Source organism: Hemitrygon akajei, chromosome 3 (genome assembly GCF_048418815.1).
Source record: "Hemitrygon akajei chromosome 3, sHemAka1.3, whole genome shotgun sequence".
NCBI lineage: Eukaryota > Metazoa > Chordata > Chondrichthyes > Myliobatiformes > Dasyatidae > Hemitrygon > Hemitrygon akajei.
Genome location: NC_133126.1, coordinates 78047030 through 78073311, shown reverse-complemented (window position 1 = coordinate 78073311; position 26282 = coordinate 78047030). Strand labels below are relative to the sequence as shown.

Genomic DNA, 26282 nt, shown 5'->3' with positions numbered 1-26282 from the left:
GCTCCCGGTGTGGCCTCCTGTATATCGGTGAGACCCGATGTGGATTTGGAGACCACTTTGCCGAGCAACTACATCTGCCAGAAAAAGCAGGATCTCCCAGTGGCCACCCATTTCAATTCCACTTTCCATTCCCATTCCGATATATCCATCCACGACCTCCTCCACTGTTGGGATGAGGCCACACTTAGGCTGGAGGAACTACACTTTATATTCTGTCTGGGTAGCCTCCAACCTGATAGCATGAACATTCATTTCTCAGACTCCTGGTTATGCCCACCGCTTCCCTCTCACCTTCGCCATTTCCCATCCCCTTTTCCCTCTCTCACCTTATCTCCTTGTCTGCCCATTGCCTCCCTCTGGTGCTCCTCCCCTGTTTTCTTTCTTCCATGGCCTTCTGTCTCTTTCACCAATCAACTCAGCATTGGAGCACTTCACCAACAGAAGTACCTTTGTCAGGCTCTGTTCAACACCATCATCCCCTCAATACTAATCAACAAATTTCAAAAACAGTTCCCTATCTGCCTCTGCAACTGGATCTTCAACTTCCTGTTTATTAGGTGATCACATTCAGTGCAGATTTGAATTTACTTCTCCTTGCTGACAAACAACGTAGGTGACCCCAAGGATGCATGCTGGCCCATTACTCTACTCTCTCTACACTCATGATTGTGTGGCTAGACACGGTTCTAAGGCAGCTACAAATTCACCAATAACACCACTGATGCCGCTGGAATCTCAGATGCAAGAGGAAGCATATAAGAGCAAGACGGATTGGACAATTGAGTGGTGGATCATCAGATCACTTGCAGCACTAGAGGACCCAATGCACTCGACCACTGCTACGTTACCATTAAGGATGCCTGCTGTTCCATCCCTCAACCGCATTTAGGGAAATCCAACCATCTGGCTGTCCTACTCCTACCTGCATAGGCAGAGACTAAAGAGCAAGGCACCAGAGGTATAGACTACAAAGAGGTGACCACAAGAGGCAGAGGAGCAGCTATGGGCATGCTAAAATACATGTTTAAGGACTTATTGGGGGACCTGAATGAGTAGGCTGAGTAGGCTACGGTCAATTATGGATAACTCTGAACATCCTCTACATAGCACCATCCAGAGACAGAGAAGCAGTTTCAGTGACAGGTTACTATCGATGCAATGCTCCTCAGACAGGATGAAGAGGTCAATACTCCCCAATGCCATTAGGCTTTACAATTCTACCACCAGGACTTAAGAACTTTTTAAAAGCTATTATTAATGCTTTTTGAGATGGTGATTTAGATGCATATCATATTTTTTTACTGAGTTAAGTATTGTATGTAATTAGTTTTGCTACAACAAGTGTATGGGACATTGGAAAAAAAGTTGAATTTCCCCATGGGGATGAATAAAGTATCTATCTATCTATCTATCTACACTACAGCTTTCACAGACTTCATAAAGACATTTGTGGGTAAGCGTGTCCCTAAAAAATCATTCAGAGTTTTCCTCAACCAGAAACTCTGGATGAACCAAAAGATTCTTAGAAATAGGCTAAGGACTAGATTGGCAGCATTCAGGACTGGTGATCCAGGTATGAACTGGAGAAGCCAGCTCGTAAGTAATGTGTCAATTTTGGACCAAACTTGAATCACAGAGGGATGCTGAACAGCTATGGAAGGACAACATAAATGACAACAAGGTTTCACTCTCAGATGAGCTCAATGCTTTTAATGATAATTCTGACAAATAGAACATGGAAGCACCTTCAAGAGCCCCTAAAGCCTCTGAGGACCCTGTGCTTTCAGTCACTGAGGCCAATAGGAGACCATCCTTTGAGGAGGGAACCCACAGAAGGCTGATTATTGAAGACCTGTGCTAATCAACCTGCTGGAGTGTGTACAGACATCTTCACTGTGTACAAACTTTCACTTTGACAGTCTCATGTACTCATCTGCTTCAAACTGTCTTCAATCATACCAGTGCCTAAGAAGAACATGGTCACCTCCCTCAATAACTATCGTCCATGGGCACTTATATCCACTGTGATGAAGTGCTCTAAGAGGATAATCATGAAGCATTTTAACTCCTGCCTGAAGAGTGACATGGATCTGTTCCAATTTGCCTACTGACACAACAGGTCAAGAGCAGATGCCGTTTCTTTAGCTCTTCACTCAGCTCAGGAACACCTGGACATTTAAGTTGCAGGCATCAGCATGCTCTTCATTGACTAAATCTCAGCATTCAACATAATAATCCACTTGAATCTCAACACTAGGCAACAAGGCCTGGGCCCTGATTCCTTCCTGTGCAATTAGATCTTCGATTTTCTAGTCAGAATGGATTTGCAACAACATTTTTACAATCACCATCACTACATGTGCACTACAGGGCTGTGTGCTTCACCCCCTGCTTTACTTACTTTAAACTGTGTGACTAAGTACAGCTAAAATGCCATATTATTCCTAATTATTTACCTTATTGCTTGCTAACATTTGTTCTGTAAACCCAGCAGTCAAAACTCAACGCCTCTTGGCAGTATTTATATCTTTCACAAGTATTTTGTAAACCCCTCTCTCTGCTGAGTTTCCTGGTATGGTTACACAATTTGTATCACAAGGTGCAAAAGGATTTATTGCTATGCACTTGGTGTAGCTGTTCCATCTGTTCTAACTGTGTTCTGTCTCATAATATAGTCAGCACTGGTTGCATATTATTTCCTGTTAGCTGATTGTTCAGTATTCAGAATCTGAACTGTCATTGGGCCTTGATCGAAGGCAGATTTGCCTTATGTTTAGTAGTTGACTGTGCTTTTTTTTTGGCCTTAATGCATTTCATATTGCATTAGAGATTGCTTGATAAAAATTTGGCTTTGTTCCTATCTCTCTTTTATGCTTATATTTATTGTGTACTGTTCAGTTTGTTTCCTGTCTTTATAATTTATTTTTCTGCATTTACCCATACACATTTTTACCCCTTTCCCTTGAATTTCTCTTTTATCGTTTCGTTCAGCCTTGGCTAATTTATTAAAGGAGTTGGTGCATGCTGCTTGGATACTCAGAGACTAAGAATACCAGGCTTTGCAGATCATAATGACAATTTAAGATGCTAGTCACTGCAAAAGGCTCACAATATCTTAGCGGATTATAGATTGCTTTCTGTAATTATAAATGTTGAATTATCAGACCCCTTTCCACACTAATGCTCTATACATACTTAGCCTTTTGACCTATTGGTTTGTAAAATTGCTCTTGCATTACAGTGGGAATGTTACAGCCTATGGTGCTGAATTGCTCTCTCAATAAGATAATTAGTATTTCTCTCTAGATCCCATGATGTTCTTCTTTGACGGCAGAAAATTTCTACGTGTTTAGACAAATAAACCTCTCAGCGTATGCATTCTAATTATTGTTATTCTGACTAGTTGAGAATACTTCCTTGTTTGAGCTGTTACATTTATTTCTGTTTTATATCATTTATAATTTATTCTTTCGTTAATTCTATCTATGCCCTGTTTGCAACAATACATACTCCGTCAAACATACTTAAAATGAAATTTATCATTTTTTTTACAACTTGTATGATTCATACAAGTCGTTAATGTAACTTGTCCTCGTTGTTTGGATTTATAATTTCTTTCTCCTATTTATTAGTTGTGCAATCATCAAAAAAAAGTGTCAAGGTATAAGGGACATCTACTTTAACCAATCTCCTGAATTCATTTTATCATTAAGTAATCGTCTTAATTTTCATGAAAAATATAAGTATTGAAGTTTATCAACAAGTTTTGGGCATTTTAATGAACATTATATTTATTGTTTATCCATCCCAACAATTCAGTTACCTGCAACAAAATTTCTTTGTGAGACCACCTATTTTCTTAAAATTCTTACGGCATTCTTGGTGCTGCTGAGCTCTTTAGATGGTGTCACCCTTGATGGATTATTTTTAGATATTTTCTTTTGCTGTTTTATGGAGTTTCTGAACGCATCAGTCAATCTATGCCTTGTTTTGTCACTTTTATTTTCTCTGTAATCCCAGAATACTTTGCTCAGGGCTAGGTGTAAAAAGGTTTGTTTTAACTTTTGATGGATGTTGTAGGTACGTGAGACAATTTCACTGAAGCAAGGATTTCCTGTGGTGTTCACAAGCCAAAGAATTGTTTAAAGGATTGATTGTGCATAATGTTTTCTTTTTTCAGTGATTGTCTACATTCAAATTATACATCTAGGTTGAAACTTCTTGCGCCTGCTTCTGTAGCCTTGCTTCCGAATCCATATTTTTGTTGATTATTAATCCACATATTTTAAGCTTGTGTGGATTTGTTAGACTTGGACACTTACTGTGAAACTACTTCTAGGCTTATGTTCAATGTGGTGTATTTCCATAGTTCCTCGGCCTGTCAATTTTGTGCCCTTTTTCAATTGTTACTGATTTTTCACACTTAATGTTGTAATTCTGCAGATTAAATGGTACCTCGGTTTGTACATTTGGTCAGATGGGAAATAGTTCCAGAATATACTTACATCAAATATAGATTACACATGTCAAATAGTGAATTCTACTCTCAGTGATATAATCCATGCTTTCCCATTGATCCCTTTGATATTTTTCATCCAAACCGCAGCTACCTCAATGTGGGACTGAAACCCCAATTGTGCATGAAGAACGTGACAGAGAGGACTCCTTTCACTGCCAGCCAAGTGAGGCCTTTGTGTTTGTTCAAAGTTCTGGCAATCAGGCGTTCTGTCAAAAGAGAAGATTGAAAATATTTGACACTTTTTTTATTTCAAACAATTGGAAACAAGAGTGAGTCAGATTGACCTTGCCTAGTAATTTTGTTAATGAGGACAGGGAATGCGAGCTGTTATTTGGGAGACTGAAAATCTGCAGGAGACATCGGGTAGCTGTGTTGATAATAAGTAATCATGGAACCACCATATGGTGCTGGCCATGAATGACACCTGGGGGCTTTTGATCATGAGAGCCAATGAAATCAAGTAGATATTGATCAAGAGCTCTGAAGATAGGGACAAAGCTTAACAAGTGGAAGAAAGACTTATATCTGGCTTATGGACTTGGGAGACCAGGAAAGAGGATAGTTGGGAAGCCAATGGGGCTCTCCGAACAAGATTCTACTGCATCAATTTGCAAAGTGTGAGTGTTGAATAACAGCACATCACACAAGTTTTTATACCTAGCTTTCTGGCAGCCATCATAATACCTGTGTCGATCTTCACTGTACCCTTCCCAAATGATCAAGCATTGGCTGGAACAATGGGTAGTGGATATTCCTTCAGCTGATGGCCAAGAAGCCAAGTTCAAGAGAGAGAGAAATCCATACTTCCTGCAAGATGTACCTTTTAGTTATGGTTATTTGTAATTATACAATAGTTTATTTGTCCTTTAAAGCATCCCCAGGCCCAAATGAACTTTTGGCTTGTGACTTGTGTGGAAATTACAAACATTAGTGCATTTGAGGCAAGGAAATGTGAGAGAAAATAACTTAAAGTAAGAGGAATATCTTAAGGAGTACTTTGCATAAGAAAAGTGGTAAAATGATGAGATTTAGTGAGTGGTTTAGATATATTAGCTCTTTAGTGGTTGAACACTTGGCCACCTGCCATAGATTCTATCTAGGATTCAGAGAAAGCCAGAAATGGAGAAGCTAAAATATCTGAAAACATTTTAAGATCGATAGAGATCGTCGTGTGAAAACAAGGATAAGAATATTGAAATCAGGGTATAAGAATATTGAAATACACTAAATCTCATTTGCCCATCATAAAATTGAACACTTTTATGATGGGCGAATGAGATTTAGTGTGAGCTAGGTCATAGTGGCAACATTTATTCCAACTTAAATTGATGGAGATTGGAAAGTCTGCCCAGATAACTGGTCTCAATAGATGGGTGGTACTAAAGCAGGGCCATTTTGCAGAGATGGACGTAGACAATCTACTCAGCTTATCTCTGAATCAAGTACAATATCATACTCAGGAAATTACCTTGGAGATTACTGGAGTCATTAGCGAAGGAGTAATGTTGGCAGGCCCAATGAGAGCATTTTTTGAAATCATAATAATCAAAAAGTCCTTTCTTGAAAAGCAAGTTTGAAAATGCTTCTAGCTTCTCCCCTTTGCTGCTTAGGCTGCTGGGCTATGTTAGACAATAGACAATAGGTGCAGGAGTAGGCCATTCGGCCCTTCGAGCCAGCACCGCCATTCACTGTGATCATGGTTGATCATCCAGAATCTGTACCCCGTTCTTGCCTTTTCCCCATATCCCTTGACTCCGCTATCTTTAAGAGCTCTATCTAACTCTTTCTTGAAAGCATCCAGAGAATTGGCCTCCACTGCTTTCTGAGGCAGAGCATTCCACAGATTCACAACTCTCTGGGTGAAAAAGTTTTTCCTCAACTCCGTTCTAAATGGCCTACCCCTTATTCATAAACTGTGGCCTTTGGTTCTGGACTCCCCCAACATCGGGAACGTTTCCTGCCTCTAGCATCTCTAATCCCTTAATAATCTTATATGTTTCAATCAGATCCCCTCTCATCCTTCTAAATTCCAGTGTATACAAGCCCAGTCACTCCAATCTTTCAACATATGACAGTCCTGCCATCCTGGGAATTTAGCTCATGAACCTACGCTGCACTCCTTCAATAGCAAGAATGTCCTTCCTCAAATTCGGAGACCAAAACTGCACACAATACTCTAGGTGTGGTCTCACCAGGGCCCTGTACAACTGCAGAAGGACCTCCTTGCTCCGATACTCAGCTCCTCTTGTTATGAAGGTCAACATGCCATTCGCTTTCTTCACTGCCTGCTGTATCTGCATGCTTACTTTCAGTGACTTACTTTCTGTATTAATTGATGCTTAGTACTGCATGGTGGTTAAAGAATTTGGCAGTTTCAGGCTAGTGGATGGCAGAAAGAAGTTTTATCAATACTCTGTATTTTCTCTTCCCATAATCTTCAGCATAACGTCCTAGAGGAGGGTTACGTTCCTGTGGTGTATCTCTATGAGCTTGTGCAAAGTGCCAGTTTTCATGTTTTCATGTTTTAATATAAGCCAGCTCCCAAAGCAAATTCACCATTCCTGTAGCCTCTTACTTCACATACCAATTGACAATTCTCTGATTCTCCTACCAGTCACCTAGAGCTGGGGTAATTTGCACATCCCACTTTACTGATCAACCGGCACAGCTTTGGGATGTGGGAGGAAGCCAGAACAGCATCAGAGGTGCACCAAGCCAGAGGGAGAACATGTAAGCTCCTCACAGACAGATTGGCGGTTGGAATTAAACTCAGGACACTGCAGCCACGAGGTGGCAGCATTACCCGCAGCACCGTTGTGAGAAAGTAACGAGTTTGCTCATGCTAACCCAATGAGAGAGGATGTGCGTTTGCTGTGAAGGGTGGCATGAATGTGATAATGGAGAGAAGGGTAGCTGTTGTGGAACATGCGAGTGGAGGGCTAAGAGAACTAAGGTTTGTGAGTTGCAACCCTATGCACGATTTTAGAGGAAGTGTGAAATTTGAATTCAGAGGGCATTTTCTGGATAAGCCTGCCGCAAGCAACGTCACTGTTAATTGTCCATCTTCAGTTGACCTGAGATTGGGGAGAAGATTTAATCTTAATTCAGTTAAATTCCTGCCATGCAGATTCTGAGTCCAATGAAGAGTCAATAGTAGGTTGGGCTCAAATTGTGCATAAACCAAATTGCATTTATGATGGCCGATTGCTTTCTTTATATGACATTAAGTGAGTCGGTCTTTATAGGAGCCCTGTATTGTTCGCTTCTGCTGATAACAGATTAACATATCTCTGATTATTTTATTAACTGTATTCAAAGGTTTAAGCAGCCAAGCTGGAATTTGAACCTTGCATTACTTGTTCACTCCCTACACCGTTCTTTACAGTCCTAAATTCATATCATAAGTGCATTATTTCAGATAACTTTGAGGAATTTCTCAAGTTTGCAAGGTAAGCATTGAAAACTTGTTGATTATTCAGCTTAGTTATAGAATGTGCTTTTTATCTAGCACATATATGTCAAACTCAAGGCCCGCAAAGAATTATCTTTGGCCCACGAGATAATATCTACCGGTAATTACTATTAAAGCTGGCTCCAGTAATCGAAGCGCCTATGGCGTATGATATGGCTAATGCTGAGTTTATTCAGGTACCAGGTTTTCAGGGTTTTTGTGTTTATTCGGCAGTCTTGCTCGGCAGTCTTCTTCATAAGAAACGGAATTTGTAAAGTGAAACACTTTGTAGTTATAGCAGAGACTGAGACACATGAGAGCAGGCTGAAAAAACAGAGGCAACGAAAGCTGTGTTCGCACGCGTCCGACTGATCCGGCCCGCAAGAAGCTGCATTTTGCTCAATCCGCCCGTGACCTAAAATGAGTTTGACACCCCTGAATTCTAGCACAATCATGTTTCTTTCGCTGTTGTATGTTAGGAAAGATACCGATGTGAAGCTAACTAACTGACAAGGATATTGGTAGGAGTATGGGGGTTGGGGAAGGAAATCTGCTTGTGAGTGAGTACTGGGAAAACTGCTTCAGGGAACAGAAATTATACAACTATTGAACTCATTTTGCTCTGATGTTAAAATAAATTCAGCTAAAGCACCCCTTATTCTCTTGGAATAGTGCTTTTAATAAATTTGTACATATGTAATTGCCTTACTGTTGTCTTTTTTGATTTTCTCTCACTGTTCAAGATGCAATAATCTCTCCACCTTTTCCACTAGTAAGTCTTTTTAACTGGCTATTGAAGAACAGTCTTTCCAATCAGGTTATTACCACACAAATAAGCAGATTAAAAAAAATAATAAGCATTACATAGCTACTGGAAACATTTACACATTCCTTGGTTATAACTGAGGGTATGGTTCTGAGCTAAAATACAGAGAAGAGTTAATATGTTATAATGCCATTATGTTTGAGCTGTGTGGTGCCTCTCTGAATTTGAAATGCTTTCAGATGCTGGAAATGATAGAAGTCATAGATGGATAGTGTGGCATTAGTGCTCAGCAGAACACATAATAAAAAAATTAAAGCTGAGAAATTGGATGAATTATCATCCTTTCCATGGTACTAATCATGTAAAAATTTGATTTTATCTGAAGTATATTGTGCTTGCAATTATTTCTGAGTGAAATGTGCTCAATGCAGAATTAAACTGTTGATCCATACATGAGTTTATCCCAGTCTGGTGTGTCACAGAATGACATTACCAGTCATGCCAAGTCCCTGTTTGGACTTCCAGGTGAAATTGGAGCTCAGTGGTTCAGTCTCTGTTTTAGATTATCTAGGAGCAGGTGGAACAAATTGGTTTATTTTCTTCACCTATTTGAAGGTACTCTCTGAAGACCAAATTGGCAGCATCAGAACCAACAAGAGATTATTGTAGAGCTCACAGTACATGCATAAAATAGCAGTTAGTCTTACTCCAGCATTTAGGGGCTGAGATGCTCAGTAGCCAGAATAGTCCATCATTGAGATCATTGACAGCACTCCATCACTGAGGGTACCATTAGGACTATGGCTGGGCCTTTGGATTATGTGATGGTTGGGCAGAAGAAAATGGTATACTTATCTGTGAAGGGCTTCTCCCAGAGTAACATCACATTTTCTGAAACTCTTAGATGAACAAAGTATTTTGTAAGCTCAGTATTTTCAAAGCTGAGTTTTGCGAAATGCTACACAAGGGTCTTTGGCCATGCTTTCATGCATGGTTTGCACTTCCAGTCAAGGTCAATTTCACCTTAGCTTGCAACAAAATCTTCCCAACCGACCTGAGCTAGATCACTGTAGAGTTTCATAACTGGCCATTTGCCATTACTTCAGAGAGGCTACCTAGACATCATCCTGACAGAGGAGTTATTTTACCTGCTTTGATTTCAGTGTGAAGCAAGCAACCTGTTGGGTACTGAGATCTGCCAACATCACTGGTTTCTTTTGGGTTCAGACAGCCGTTGACTGCATTCACACGCCTGTAAGGGCTCCAATGTTAACCCAGGGAGCACGTAAGCACTCCCTTCATGTTCAGGTGATCTTAAGGATATCCGCAAGCTTATGGTCATGCTTTTGGGAAATGCACATAGAAACCCTACAACACAAGACAGGCCCTTCAGCCCACAATGCTGTGCCAAACATGTACTTATATTAGAAATTACCTAGGGTTACCCATAGTCCTCTATTTTTCTAAGCTCCATGTACCTATCCAGAAGTCTCTTAAAAGACCCTATCATATCTGCCTCCAGCACCGTCACTGGCAGCCCATTCCATGCACTCACCACCCTCTGCATAAAAAACTTACCCCTGACATCTCCTCTGTACCTATTTCCAAGCACTTTAAAACTGTGCCCTCTCGTGTTAGCCATTTCAGCCCTGGGAAAAAGCCTCTGACTATCCACATGATCAATGCCTCTCATCATCTTATACACCTCTATCAGGTCACCTTTCATCTTCCGTTGCTGCAAGGAGAAAAGGCTGAGTTCACTCAGCCTGTTCTCATGGAGAATGCTCATAGGGTGCCTTTGGTCACAGAGCCCAGACTTACCATGCTTTTAGCATTTTGCATTGCTCTGAGGAGTGGATCCTGAGGACAGGAGTTGAGCCCTGTTTCACTGACCACTTTCACTAATTTGTTACCTTTTCACAGCTGCTATTCAAGAACTGGAATCTCGATCAAAAATCCTGTTGGTCTTGTTTAAAAAAAGATCCCATTGCTATCAGCCCAAGGGCACCTTGCATTTTATGCCAACCAAATGCAGAGACCTTAACTGTATGCTGACAGCTAGAATGAAAACCAATGATAGCAGCTAGTTCTAGAGGAAGCACAGTAAGGAAACCCAGAACCTGAGTATTATGTGTTGCAAGGTAAAGGAGGATGAGACACACTACCAGGGGATGTTCCTGCTGAACAGTAACAGCCTCGTGCCCTAATGAGGAAACCATTAGTTGCCTGTTCTAATGGACTGCCTCATAGATGCTGTCATGGGGTTCTTGCTGCCAATGTAGACAAGTTACCGTCTTCATATTCATGACTTGAACAACCATAATAATCAGAGACCACCCAGATGATAGTCATCCCTCACATCCTCCCTAAACCATTTGTCTACCCTATTTTACATCTGCGACTTGTTCTATGAATTGTTCTACCATGTTCTGCTATATGTTTAGATTGAAGATCTCTAATCTCAGCACAGGTATGCATGCTCCTCACATCTGTTTGATGTTCTTGAATTGCTACTCAGAAGCAATAGTGGCTCATTCACGGCATCTGAAAATTATGTACATCACCTGTTGAACAGACTCGTGATTAGCGTTCTTATCATTATCCTGATTTGGAGTTTGGTGGCTTGACCTCATTGTGAGTAAAGGACAGAGAATGTCAGTGGTAGGGATATGTTGGGAATGTGAATGGAGTTCTTTGTTTTTGTGTGCTTCGTGTGTGTGTGTGTGTGTGTGTGTGTGTGTGTGTGTGTGTGTGTGTGTGTGTGTGTGTGTGTGTGTGTGTGTGTGTGTGTGTGTGTGTGTGTGTGTGATGTCTGGTGTTGTGTTGCTTATTTGTACTTTAACACGTATTGCAACACTCCTCTTATGTGGGGACTCTTGCTCTTGTGTGAACCACATCCTGCCCAGCTCTTTACACAGTGATCCTGGCTAGGCCATTCCCACCTTGTTCATCCCTCCCCCACCAATCCTTCTTAAGAGAAGAAATGTGAGTGCCAGACCTCCCTCTTCACGTGAATTCCCATAACCAGGTCTAAGTCCCGCTCAGTAAATTTTGGAGCTCTCTCACTCTCCCTTGCAAAGTTCTTTCTTCTTTGACAGCCAGGGTGATTGCAGACTGGTTCCCAAGGGAGTGTGCCTTCAATGGCTGATATACTCCTTCAATTAGTGCAAAGCAAATTGGCAGCAAGCATCTTCAATTGTAAGGTTGTGTGAGGAACTGTGGAGATCCTACTTTAGCATCTATTTCAGCGTGTGTGCCATCCTTATGTTTTGATCAATATAATTTTACAAGGAATTTGTGTCGGAGTTTGTGTTAAACATGATGATTTAGTGCTTCACAAGCAGGCAGTGCACTAATTTCTAGGCATGAGATTGCATTGGAGAAAAAGTTAAAAGCATGCAATTAGTTCAGGATCATAGTGAGGCTCTGCCTCTCAGATTCCTTAGCTATTCCCTGCTGTATTCTATTCTGTAGCTCATTAACAGGCATGCTGCAGATTTTTAAAGTAGGACATGGGGAGCTGACTGAAGTGGAACAATGCATCCTTCACAGTGATGTCAGCAGGTATCACCAAATGAGCAATGTCACAGATGATTATGGATTAATGAGGGACAACATGGGAATTTATGAGCTCATAATTTTAAATAGAACATTTTAATCCATAGTACTTTGTTTCCATTAAAGCCCACAAAATCTATTAGGAAACTACTATAGAATGGGTTGGGAATGTGGGGGTAGAATAGTTTATTTAAAGAAACGTCATGCTCTGTTTGAGAACTAACTTGACACATTGAATGGAGGATCTCCCTCAGAATAGCAGAGAATGCACTTCTTGGTTGATGTGAATCAACTGTTAGGCTTAGTTCTGTAGGAAATTAGCTCCCTAAAAATACTGGGCTACTACTGGCATGGGTACATCCTGGTGGATAATTGTGAATAATATCTCTAAAAGAAGTTGCTGTCTGGTAAACACGTGGTAGCTGGCATTCTCATGAGACAAGTCTTTTACTTTTTTTCTGTTTGTTTTATTTTCTTTCCTTACACTGCAGATGTAAGTATATAACAGGATATTGACCAGAATGTCTCCACTTAAAAGATGAAATGGTTTAAAAGATATGGTATTATTCATATGGTCATTATTTCATTCCTAGTCTGAGTTTTAATGATTCTTGTTTTGTGCTAAATTATGATAAATTTCTCTCACAAATAGAACGTGGTGTGAGAAATTCCTTCCAGACGAGGTCTCTTCAATGATACAAGTATTTAAGGCATTCAAAAATCCCAGCTGCGTTTTTGTAATTCCACTTCATAAACAAACTTCTTGAGGCTTTTCTCAAATAAGTAGAAAGAAAACAATGGGATCCCAACCCTGCTGGAGCAACTTTGAAATCATCTGTTTCTGTGGGAAGCTGTGTTTCAAGAGGGTTCTGAGGGTGAAAAATTCAACTCTTGATGTCAGGAGTAAGAGGAATGAAGCTTTAAGGAAATTGTGGTAAGAAGAGTCAGTGAAGGAGGATGCCGTAGGACATAGAGATTTGGGGCGTGATGACCTCCAATGGGTCAGGAAGTATGCAGTGATAGTGGAGGATGTTGGAACCTTTTCAATAGGGATTTAACAAAAAGTGATTATGTGTACTTGGCAAAAGTACCTTGAGGGAATTCTGCTGTGGAAAAAAGAGTAAGTTAAGGCAGAGTGGGTAATACTTTGCAACCAAAAATAAATGTTCTTTTTATATTAAAATACTATTTTTCACAATAGAAAGTAAACTAACTTTTGATCCTGTGGGACTGAATCAGATTTGAATCTCCACTACCTATTGCGCAGAGGATGCAGAGTGTAGTTACGACTATTGATAGTGTGGCAGTGTCTGTGAACCCTTTTATGAGCCCAGTGTAGTCTGTCTCCAACTGCTTGTCTTGGAGTTTCACTTGATTTTGTTGATATTTTTCACATGAATACATTGCAAGATTGGCTGAAAGGTTCCATGTGAGTGCATAGCCAAACCTCACAGCTCCAGGATTTGGGTTCAGTTCTGAATCAGGCAAAAGGCTAATCACAGCATTATAGCATGGGCTGAAAAAAAATAGACATGGAGGAGGTTGAAGCCAGACCCAAGTAGAGGTAGATAGTGAAGTACGAGGATAATGGCTTCAGTCATTCTGACCTTGAACTGCAGAGAGATGCAACTTATCCAAGAACTTGTGTTTCAAAAGTGATTGGGAATCGAGATGGAAAGTGATCGCTTGGTGTTTTCACTGTCCACATGAAAACTGGCTCCATAAGAGGGGACACTGTCATTAGTTAAAAGACAGCCTTGAGGCACCTCAGAGAGAATGTAGAAAAATAATTGTCTGACAAGCCTTGCATTCAGCAAGAATTGAAGATCACGCCGGGGGAAGCACATTGAGCAAGAAAGGAAAATGAGACATAATAATAGGCTGGCTCAAAAAATGATGAGGTAAAGAGCATAAAGCTGGGAGGTAGCAACATCTTTTTGTTTAAAAAAAAGACCCTCATAGTGAATCATTCTATACAGAAATCATGGACAAAATTATTTTGTGATGACCTGTTTGAATAAGTAGATCAAATCTCTAGATTTAATGAGACATTGTAATTTAATTACAATCCATAATTAATAGCTTATTTGAAGAAGTGGGATTGTAGTTTATTTAATTTCCTAAAAAAGACCATTACTAGAAATACTAAAGAGCTCAGCCAGCATTATATTTTATTTCCTGGTGTGTATTAGAAAACGAGAGCTTGCAGACTAAGAATGCATAAGGTTCACACAGCAGTCTGCAAAGAGCTTGCATATCTCCTTTATGGATAGCCCAGGGTTTCACTGTTGGTCTGTAGCATTTGATTCTGTTTCCCATACTTCATAATGAATTGGGATCAGTGAGGGATCACTTCCCATGTGCTACAACACAGAGATTTGTGATGGCTTTTGCATTGGGGTTAAAAGCAGATTATGTGGGATGTAGTTGGACTCTGTATTGAAAATCAATGTAAAAAAAAAATCAGAGTACATATATGTCACCACATACATCCCTGAGATTCTTTTTGCTGCGGGCATACCCAACAAATCTATAGAATATTAACTATAAATAGGATCAGTGAAAGAGCAAGAGCACAGAAGACAACAGCCGTGTAACTGCAAATATGAATAAATAGCAATAAATAATGAGAGCATGAAATAACAAGATAAAAAGTCCTTAATGTGAGATCACTAGTTTCAGGAATATCTCAGTAGATGAGTCTAGTATTCTGTCAATTCTGCTGCACAAATGTTTCTTGCCATTTGCCAGCTGTGGCTGAATGTTCTTTTTTTGGTTCTTACTACAATCAGGCATAGCTGCTTCACTTACTGTAGTGTTGGAAATGGAACTGAAATGCGTAGTTATCAATCAACATCCTCACTTGTGATAGCAGGGTTCTTGATGAAGCTGCTGAAGAATTCTCTTGAGGTGCCGTAGGACTGGGATGTTTGACCTTCCACCATCTTCCTTTTGTGCAACCTTTGCAGTGTTTTCCCTTCTCTCCGTGCTGCCACAGGAGTCAAATGCTACATTGATTTCCAGGACACCATCTCTTCCCTCATCTCTGGAATTTAACTCTTTAGTCGAAGCTTCGGTGAAATTCGGAAATTAACAGTTCTAGCAAAGTCTAAGCTAGGCATTGATAAGTGAGCTATTGGTAAACTCATGCCACTTGGTAACACTTTTAATGATTCCTTCCATGACCCTGATGATAGAGGATAGACTGAGCAGTAATTAACTGGTTTGTTTTGTCCTGCTTTTTCTAAATTGGGCATACCCTGGAAAATTTTCAGTGAGTTTGGGGAGATGCTACCTTTGTAACGATACTATAAGAGCTCAGTTAGAGTTGAAATATTTCTCGTGAATCACAGATACTACACTTGGAAGATGGCATCCTTTTAAAGCCTTTGCTGTATTCAATCCTCTAGGCATTCCTTGATATCATGTTGAGTGAATTCAACTGGCTGTAGATTGGCTTTTGTGGCACAGGATATTTCAGGAGGAAGTATGTTCATGTAACTGAGGAAGATGTGAACTTAAGATAAGAACTGTTTCTTGGCCTGTGCTTGCTCTGCTGTCAGAATATAATTGGCTAAAGTCTTGGCATGCATATGAAGCAATTGGATTTGGAATGCAAAATGAAACAGAATCTTTGGGGATGATTCAGGTTTCAAGATCGAGTGCCTAGGGAAAAGAGATTGGAGCCAAATCAATCCTCTGTGTTGGAGTTGGTAATCCAATGCTTGTATTGGGCAGATCTTCAGTTGTTAAGGATGCTACTAGTGTCAGACCAGAAAATATGCCTCATTGTTGGGACTCTAATGGTAATTGGCAGCTGAAACTACCCTCAGATAAAATTCCAAGTTAATCCTTAAATGTGCATAGACAGAATAGGAACAGCTTCTGTAGGGATGATGTGGAGCTAATTAACATCTTGCCAATGTGTCAATGTACGTGTGACTGTCCCCCACAGCTGGTGCCTAAAGTATCCAGTGTTAATAATTTTGCCACCCTGCAGGGAGGGACTATGAACTTCACATTGGACCAAAACAAATTATGCAACATGGCACTTGCGCAGATCTTTGTTGTTTGGTTTTGAAAGACTTAATTATGGTGATGCTTTGTGGTTGGCCGGCACTAACGTGTAGCTGCTAATGCAAGTGTTACAGTGACTTCCATGTGTTGTGTGGCATCTAAAATCCTCCCTACACTTGTTATCTGAGTGTTATCACAGGGAAATTATGCCAGTGCATTTGTTTCCGGTTATCAGCTATCATACTTCAAGAGACTGCTTTGACGACTCTGTCAGCCAAATATGTGAGACAACAGGACAGAGCAGTGAATATTTCTGGGATCACAGGAGAGAGTTGATGGTGAACAGAAAGATGTCATTTTACTCAGAAAGTTCAATTAATGACCAGGGGGAATTAAACTAAAGAAAGAAACTGCAGTAATTTTACCCTTTCTAAGCAGGGTATTTGTAAAGGAGTGATGGGAAGTTTCACACATAGAATGTGCTTCAATTAACTCTTTGTTACTGACTGCAGATGATGAAATTACCTAATCACATCCACTGTCTTGGAATTCTGTCATTGCTGCATGCAGCCTTTATTCCTCAGGTCAGGCCACAGTCGTCAACTTCATCATAGTGATTAATGGGGATAGCCTGTAAGGCCTTCCTAATTAATAAATGCTAGACTTGTGGTCAATACTGCTGCATTTATAAAATTCAAGACCAGTGGAGATGCACATCATGTTATGGATCTGCATACATAATTATGTGCTTCATTAAAACTGATTGGTAGTGTACTTTCTAACATCTGTTTCAGGTAGCAAAATTTGTAATGTTACTTTTTAAAATCTCTTTGAAAACTGCAAAGTCAAGAGGACTTCAAAAATAATCTCTCTGTTTGAAACGTTTTGCAATGGGGTGCTGTTTTAAAACCCAGGTATTTAAAAGGCACCGCTGCTCGTAAGATACAAGGTTACAGGATGTATGCAGCTCATGTCACAGATATTTGACCCACCATACGTGTTCTGACTCTGCAGGTGCTGTGCAATTAGTCTCGTAGACTGCTTAATTCCCATCGTCAAGCAAGTATTCCCTTTTTCAGGCATTTAACCACTGAATCATTGCTGTTGATTCAGTCTTTTAGATACAATGTCCTGGATTAAAAGTGCTAGGTGTGTCAAGGGAGTTCTCCAAGCATTTCTCCTGATTCTTTCAAAAATTATCTTGAAACTGAGTGCTCTGGTTACTAGTCCTTCTGGCTGTGGTCCAATATCTATATATTTGCTCTCTCAAACCCTTGACGTATCTTTTGCTTCATTTCCCCATCCTTGGTGCTTATCTGGAAAACTTGACATATTTTCTAAGGTGTTGCCCATTGATATTAAATAAAAGCAAGTTAAGAAGTAGTTATATTGTACATTTTACAGCAAGTGAAACTCATTTTGTTTTAGTTTACTCAAAGCTATATTATTGAAACACATCGGTTAACTTGTGTTCAGTAGATTCTCACAAAGGACAGTCTGATAATGACCAGATAAATGCTGTGTGTATGTGATGTTGATTGTCAAATATTGACTTGCTGTGGCAAAGGGAAAGCTTGCATGCCCTTTGTAACACTGACATAGGGCTTTAAGTACTAGCACTCCACTCAGCTCAACCCCGCAGGGTACATATTCGTTCTCGACCTTCTGGTGCTCCAGTCTGAGCACTCAACTGTTTGTACTTTAATAGATGGTTTCCACAAGGGCTGTGTGCTGCTGTGGCAGGAACCTGGCTGCCGGAAATCTTGCACAAATCCCTGCCCTCTGCTGTGTTGTCAACTACCATGGATCACCCCAAGACCAGATGTGGTGAAGCTGTCTGTAAGGGAATAAGTGGTGCAGATGATCACTGCTGAGATGTGTGTGTGTGGGTGGGGGGGAGGGGGGTGGCCAGTACTGTACCCTGGTCTCTCAGCCACATGGAGCAGATGATGCTGGTCAGCAGCAGTGACCTGCACACACTAAGCCAGACTCATCTCTGCATCCCATATCTCTGTTTTGAGTGTAGAATGCTCAGAGGCAGCCTCTCCACAGCTAGGTGTGGGCTACCTTTCACTGCAGAAGCACTAGGATCCAAACACAGCAGCATGCAGCAGCAAAGAAGGCAGGAGTTCCTGACAGCACTGTTAGTAATACATCTCTTGCTATATATAACACTGTAATGACCTCTTTTGGAATTGATTCAATTAATGCTGACATACCCAGGAGCACACACCGAGCTCAAAGCAATGTAGCAGGTATGTTGGCTTACCTCAGAAGATGGTCAGAGCCTTTATTTTCTTATATTGGATCTGAAAACCAGCACCTTCCAGACTGATGCATGGATGATGGATGTGCAGGTCAGATATTGTGGTAAAATGTCTGGTGGACAATTTTTTAAAATCATCTTACATGTTTTGTTGTCCTCTAATGTCCTCAGATATGTTTTTTAAAGTAGTTTTCTCAACCTGTCATATTACTTTAGAGCTTCTACAGCCTGCATAGTCAAAGGCCCCACCTACCCCAGACATTATCTGTTACACCCTCACCATTGCAATTGGGCAAAAGATACAAAATCCTGAATGCATGTACCACCAGGGTCAAGGACAGCTAGAATCCCACTGTTATGAGATCTTTGAATGGTTCACTGGTGTGGTAAAATTGAATTAATCTCATCATCTGCCTTGGTGTGACCTTTCTTGCATCTTAAATCAGTCTGCACTGCACTATCTCTGCACTGTACCAATTCAGTGCACTGCTGTAATGAATCGATTTGTGTGGATGGTATGCAAGACAAGTTTTTCACAGTATCACAATACCTGTAACAATAATTAACCAATTTATTAATTTAAAGTTTCATGTAAGAGGCTGCACTGCCCCTTCTCTGGTGAGATACTAAAATGGTGCTCATTTCATTCTTGCACACGGGAATAGTGGCCCAGGCCACCATCTTAAAGAAGAGCAGATAAATTATTCCCTACTCCTTCCTGTGACAGAGCCAATCCTTAGCCCTCCATAAAACACTTAGAAACACATCACCGGCATATTATCACATCGGTGTCTGAATGAGCCTGCTCTCCGTAAAGTTGCTGTGTTTTGTGCGTTATAATAGTGAAGACATTTCACAATACTATGTTTGTTGGAAATCAGTTTGGCATCACCTGAGGTCATGAAAGTTATTCAGTAAAAACAAATCTGGTTGTCTTAATTTTTCTTTTAGTTTGTGTCATAATGTTAACATTGGCAAAATGAAACAATTATACTATTCAAGAGACATCCGTCTGCCTTCAACAATGGATTTCATTTCATAAATTTTTATTGGGCTTTTAAAGAGAAAAGAATAGTCTTTTCAATAAAAAAATAGATTTAGTTATAGACATGGTTATTTTGTAGCAAGAAAAGTATTTATGTGAGATTGGAAATCTGTATTATGAAGTAGTGTCAAGCTTGTTCTTTACCTTCAAGACAACTATTCTACAATATATTTCTTTCTTTCTTTTGTAACCTACCACAATTGAAACAAATCTCCATCCTTTGTGATCGGACCCTCTTCAATTGGGGTTTTCTTCATTCTGCTTTGCTATGCAGTCTTCCTGCAATAAAAATAAGCTGTTGTATTGTGTGCATAGGTAACCCAAGCACAATGATTACAAACTCTCAGACCAAAGAGATGTGCTCTAATTTGGGCATTGTGTTCTAATGATCTGTGTCCTTTTATGTGATACCTGGGTAGATCAGGATCACTAGAATCAGAATCAGGTTAATTATCAATGGCATATGACATGATATTTGTTGATTTCTAGCAGCACTGCAGTGCAAGATGTAAAAAAAATGACTTTTAAGTTACAAACTTGAATATTGTCCTCCAGAGAAATAATGGGGTAATTTTTATGGACCATTCAGAAATCTGATGGTGGCGAGGAAGAAGTTCTTCCTAAAAGATTGAGTATGGATCTTTAGGCTCAAGTACTTTTTCCCTCTTGATAGTAATGAGAAGAAGGCATTACCAGATGGTGACGGTCTTTAATGATAGATGCATCTTCTGAGGCACTGCTGTTTCAAAATGTCCTTAATCACGTGGAGAGTTGTGCCCATGAAGTGTACAGAGCCATTTTTAACCTTCTACAACCTCATGTAATCATGCACATTGGAGCTTCTATACCAGGCTGTGGTGCAACCTCAGAATGTTCTCCGTTATACATCTGTAGATAGTGGCATACCAAATATCCTCAAACTCCTAATGAAGTAGAGCCACTGGTGTGCTGCCTTCATGACTGCATCAATATGTTGGGCCCAAGATAGATTTTCTGAGATGCTGACACCCATAAAACTGATGCTGGTCACCCTTTCTACCACAAACCCCTCAATGAGAACTGGTGTGTATTCTCTTGATTTCTTCCTGAAGTCCACAATCAATTCCTTGGTTTTGTTGATTTTTGAATACAAAGTTGTTTTTGTGAAACCACTCAATCAGCTGATCTATCTTGACTCCTCATCACCATCTGAGATTCAGTGAATAAAACAGAATGAAACTAGATCAAGAACTGAGCACAAATCAAAACACTGTATGATATTTCTTGTTGGGCTTGCGACTGAGCACTAAGTACTCAATTCTTGGCACCCAAAACATGATAGCCAATTTGTGGGATGGTCCTAACTCTTTAAAGGGGCCACTCCAGCTATCCATATTGGTGTCATTGGTGAATTTATAGCTGGTACTTGAGCTGTGCTTAGCCATACAGTCGTGAGTGTAGGAGAAATGGGCTAAACACACATCCCTAAGGTGCATTTGTGTTGTTAGTCTTCAAGCAGGAGATGTTATTACCAATCAGCTGATTGTAATCTCCCAGTAAGGAGGTTGAGGATTCAGTTCCAGAAGGGGTACACAGACCCAGAACTTGAAACATGTTGAATGGTACTGAGGCAGCCTCATCAACACCTTAAACAACTGCAAGGTGAAGTCCCAGCTCAGTGCCCTGACTGATGAAGGCCAGCCTGGACAATGCCACCTTCACTACCCTGTTGACCTGTAATGCTGCTTTCGGTGGACTGTGTGTTGTACTTCTAAATCTACTTGTTCTACACCATTTCTCAGTACCTACCTTTTGCTATGAAAGTCTTCTCCTGATTTAACTTACCACTTACCTTGCTAATGAAGATCCTCCTATAATTTTTGATCATCTTCACAGTCTACAATATCACTTTTTTAGTATCATCAGCAAACTTGCCTGTGTATATCCAGAATATTTGTAAAATTAACAAACAATTAAGATCCCAGCACTGAACTCTGTGTCACCATTTGTCACAGGCCTCCAGTCCAAGAGACAACCTTCAACTTTGCTTCAACTGTAGAGCCAATTATGAATCCAATTAACAAACTATCCCTGGATCCCATGTAGTCTAACCTTCCAGACTAGCCTGCCATATAAGATATTGTCAAAAACCTTGCTAAAGTCCACATGGACAACATCCACTGCCAGTCCCTCATCTGTCATCTTGGTTACTTCTTCAAAACAAAATCTTTAAAAATTATCAGATGTGAGTTCCCATGTACAAACCTGTGCTACAAACCTTGTCTGCTCAAATGTCGATAGACCCCTGACTCTCAGAATCACCCTCAGTAACTGCTCACCACTGACGTCAGACCAACCAGCCTGTAATTCCCTGTTTTCTCTTTGCTGCACTTTTAAAATATTGGTATAATATTAGACACCCTCCTGTCTCTTGGAAATTCACCTGGGTTAAGGATGAAGCAAACATTTCTACAAGTCTCTGAATTTTCTTCCTTGAATATGAAGGAAGTTGAGGACCAGAAACTAATAGTTAAGTTGTAGTATTTTGAAATGTTTTAATTTGTAGAAGTTCATTTTCCAGTGATGGCATGTTCACCTGTGTGATACCGCGTTCTGTGCTGTGTCTCATTTCCTTTAATGTTAATGGCAAACAAAGCATTATTTCAACAAAGTATTCAGCCATGTCCAAGAGAGCAATTTGTTCATTTTTTACTGAGTTCTGTTTTTAAAAAAATTCCTGCTTCATTCTAACAATCTAGTGGGATTTCTTTTGTTAACTACTTGGAATTATTCTAAAGCTGATTTGTCATTTCTTTTTCAAAGCTTTCCTTACGATATAATCTGCTGTTGAAATTAGCTCCTGAATTTCGCACGTGCCCTCCACATAATTGACAAATTCTCATTCAGGGTGATAAAATGGTAATGACAGATGTAGGGGAAAGAGTCTAACAGTTATTTCTGATAACTGGAAGATATAAGTTTGAATCAACATTTTGATCTTCTGTCTTGACTTCAAGGAAAATTAGTGCATTAAAATAACTTTCCCATCTCTTTCCTGAACAGCTTTAACTCTTGCCATCAGCATGAATATAAAATGCATTTCTCTTTTTATTGCAGAACAAACTGCTTACTTGGTGGCTTTCCATATCTAAAGGGAGAAGGATATCCTGAGATTGAAGGTAACAAATATCCCCACATGATGGAATATAAAGCTGAATTAAACCTTTGCATCTAGGTTGGAATTATTGCATCATAGTCTTTCAGCCTACAAATCTTTCCGGTGATTTATTTTCAATGCCTAAATTGGCCTTGAATTTGATAAAACTTAAAAAGATTGTTTTGAATTCAGCATAGCAAATAGGTGCTTTATTTTCATTGTTCTGGAGCTGAAGGTATTGCCGTCTAGTTGGAAAAGTGAAGGCGGTCAGCGGCAGCTCTGATTCCTATCTGAGAAATATCTGCTTTTGACTGAGTGAGTGGATTCTGACTGCTCCCAGCTGGGAAAGCTGAACCTCAGCAGCTCGCCTTAGTTACTTTTATGATCCTCCTGGTGGCCAGCTGTCAAGGCCAACAGCCTAGAAGAAATTAACTCTTGTGTCCTGGCTAACCATGTAAGATCTTGGTCTTGGATAAAAAAAAAAGCTGAATTTAAAGTGTTGGCTTTGCCTTAGCTTCTGGATAAACCAAAATTTTTGCACTTTGTTTTAAAGTTTCATTATTGCCTTTTTAATTTTAATATTTTGCTTTTACAAACTCTCTTGTTCAGTCTTCTCTCTCGTACCGTTTGCACATTCATGCTGAAAAACAGCTGTATGTTTCTTTAATCCAAACTTTCTTTCATCCATCAGCCATCTACTCACTGACTAATATTGGATCAATTTGGTAATGAACTGATTTTTTAAATTCTTAGTTTATAAATTGATTAACAGCTTTACTTGCTTCTTTGAGTTCCTCTGATTTAATTACTCTATCATTAGCAATTATACATTCAGCTGTTTAGGTCAAAGTCCTGAATATTTCTCTCAAAACCTTTCGTCCCTTTCTCATTCATCTTTTAAGAACACTATTAATACAGCCACTGTTTTGTCACTGATCCTTAACTTGGCTCAGTTGATAATCCTGTAAGGTACCTTGAGACATTCTAGATATTACAGATATTGTAAAAACTGTAAGTATTTATTGTTAAATGCTCACAGCCATGGTAAACAGCATTTAAACATGCTTGTATAGTACATATTGGAATGAGATTATTATATCTTTGCAGCACCCCACTATTTCAATACTTGTATTTCCTTTTGTAAATGTAATCCATCAAATGTTTTTCCTCATTAGTGCCTGTGTTGATGGCAGGAAGAGGATTAGTTTCCAGATGTCTGAATGGAGAATTGATAAAATTGACTAGCTGGTTTGTCACAGAATTTATTGTTTAGATTGTTAGTAATTTACAGCATGCAGTTCAAAAGTTTTAGTTATGTGTAGCTTGCCTCAAAAAACAATCATGACGTATTTAGAACAGGTTTCAATAGCATGTGGTTTTACTTGCTACTTTTTTTGTTCTCTATTTAGACTTTGGCCAATTTTTGTACGATGATGCAAACAGAACAGAACAGCCAGAGTGATGCAATTGCATTGGGTGTTGATGACAAGCTGTGTACATTTCACTTTGCATGATTCAACTAACTTAGCAGTGGCAGCAGAAACTAAGTTAGCCAGGCTTTTTAATCACAAAAAAATGCTTGATTCCTTGAAAAATAAATACTCTGCTGCTCTTCATCAGGCCAAGCAGCATCTATGGAAAAGAGTACCATTTTCCATTGATGCTGCCCGGCCTCCTGAGTTCTTCCTGCATTTTGGGTGTGGTGCTTGGATTTACAACACCTGCAGATTTTCTCATTTGTGACTCTGCTGTTCCTGTAAGTTTGACCATGTGAACATTCTTGTAGAATTTATGAGTAATTGTGTATTCAGGAGAGATTGAGGGAGGGAGAGAATCAGCAATGTTACACTAATTAGTAGTTTTGAGGATGAATAGTGTTATATATTCATGTATATTTGACCCTTACGGGTTGCTGTCAAGCTTCCCTGTGTGTTATGTACTGAACATAATGCGAGAAGGCATTCTGGGTAGATGACTTAAAAGCAAAATAATCCGCTGCATGTTTGTTCCTGACCTCATTGTCTCTCCTGTGTGTTATTCATGGCCACCCGGCTTCCCAGTGCCAAAAACATAACTGATGAGGTGACAAGTCCTTGCGCAATATTTCTTTTTTTGTTCTATTTGGCAAGAAATGTCTGTGTGCAACACTGGTGGTGTACCACTGTGTAATGTGGGTGATGTCACACACCATGAGAAAATTGGTGCAGAAGGTGTGGTGAGTGAAGGATCAGAGGGGTGAAAACGCGAACAGGACAGATAAATAAAACAAGTAAGAGAGAGAGACATGGAGACGGATAAGACCAGTTAACTTTTCTGGAATGTGATTGTGTTTCAAAATGGCTGCAATGTTGGCGTATGGGACTGTATGACAAAGTGACAGAGCAATGGGGTTCATATACTGCAAGATTTGAATATTGTGCACCGGCAAATCCAATTTCAGATGATATTCGTGTTCCAACTTTTCTGACTGTGATGGGTGCAAAAACGTTTGATTTATTACGCAGTCTAATGCAACTTGCTAAGCTTGGCGATAAGCCTTGTGAGGAGATAGTTAAAGTTTAAAAGGACCCTAATTCACCTAAACCTTTGATTATTGCTGAGATGTTCAGATTTCATAAAAGGATTTGAGAGGAAGATGAATATTTCACAGTTTGTGGCAGTGCTGAAGCAATTGTCTGAACAATGTGATTTTGGGCAGTTACTGAGTGACACATTATGTGACAGATTTGTATGTGGCGTGCATAGTGAAGCAATTCAAAAATGTTTGCTTACAGACAGCAGACTAATATTACAGAAAGCAATTGAGATTAGCACATCTATGGAAATGGCAGCTAAAGAAGCATAGCTACTAAACACATCTTCCCAAACTCATAAGTTTCTATTGATTATAAGAATAATATACTTATTGACAATCATTGTTACTGTTGTGACAAACTGTGCATTCAGCAAAAGAATGCTCCTATAAGAATTTAGATTGTAGAAGCTGTGCAAAAAGGGACATATTGAACATGCCTATAACAGTATAAAGATACTGCCAACCAAAAACACTGTAATAAAGAAAAAATACTTTGGAAAAAACACAAAGAAACATGTGAACAAGGTGGTGCATACTGAGGACAGACTGGGTGACTCTCACTCTGTGGCTGAAGAAGCTTTGCATGTTTTATCTATTTTAAGACAGAGATGACTACTGCGTGACCCTTTGGGGTCACAGTCAGGTTGCAGGTGGAGATGCATCCTGTGGTTTCACTTCAGTTCAAGAAGACCTTGGTATCAGAGACAGTTTACAAAGCGAAATTACAGCATCTCACCCCAGAAGGGACAAGGTTGACTTTAAAGACCTACAGTTATAAGGTTGTTCTAGTGAAGGGAGTAGTACAGGTTACCGTGGAGATTAACAAACAGAGAAAGAAAGTTCCACTCTACATTGTTAAAGGTTGTTATCCAGTGCTTCCGGGTCACTCGAGGTCGGAGCAGCTCAAATTCAACTCACATGAAGTGCACTTGATTGGTGGGAGCTCTGT

General features: G+C 39.8%; 1 protein-coding gene across 6 annotated transcripts in view; it reads left to right on the top strand.

The window, feature by feature from the left end:
• Positions 1-26282, top strand: part of LOC140725132 (alpha-(1,6)-fucosyltransferase) — an 839166-nt gene that overhangs the window by 339343 nt on the left and 473541 nt on the right. For 3 of the 6 annotated variants that reach the window (XM_073040188.1, XM_073040189.1, XM_073040196.1), the window contains exon 4: positions 22719-22780. The exons of 2 other annotated variants lie outside the window; for them this stretch is intronic. The gene's annotated coding sequence lies outside the window, so the exon portion shown is untranslated. Of the gene's footprint in view, positions 1-7950; positions 7969-22718; positions 22781-26282 lie in introns of those variants that run through there. One more of the 6 variants, XM_073040192.1, reaches the window with a different exon arrangement.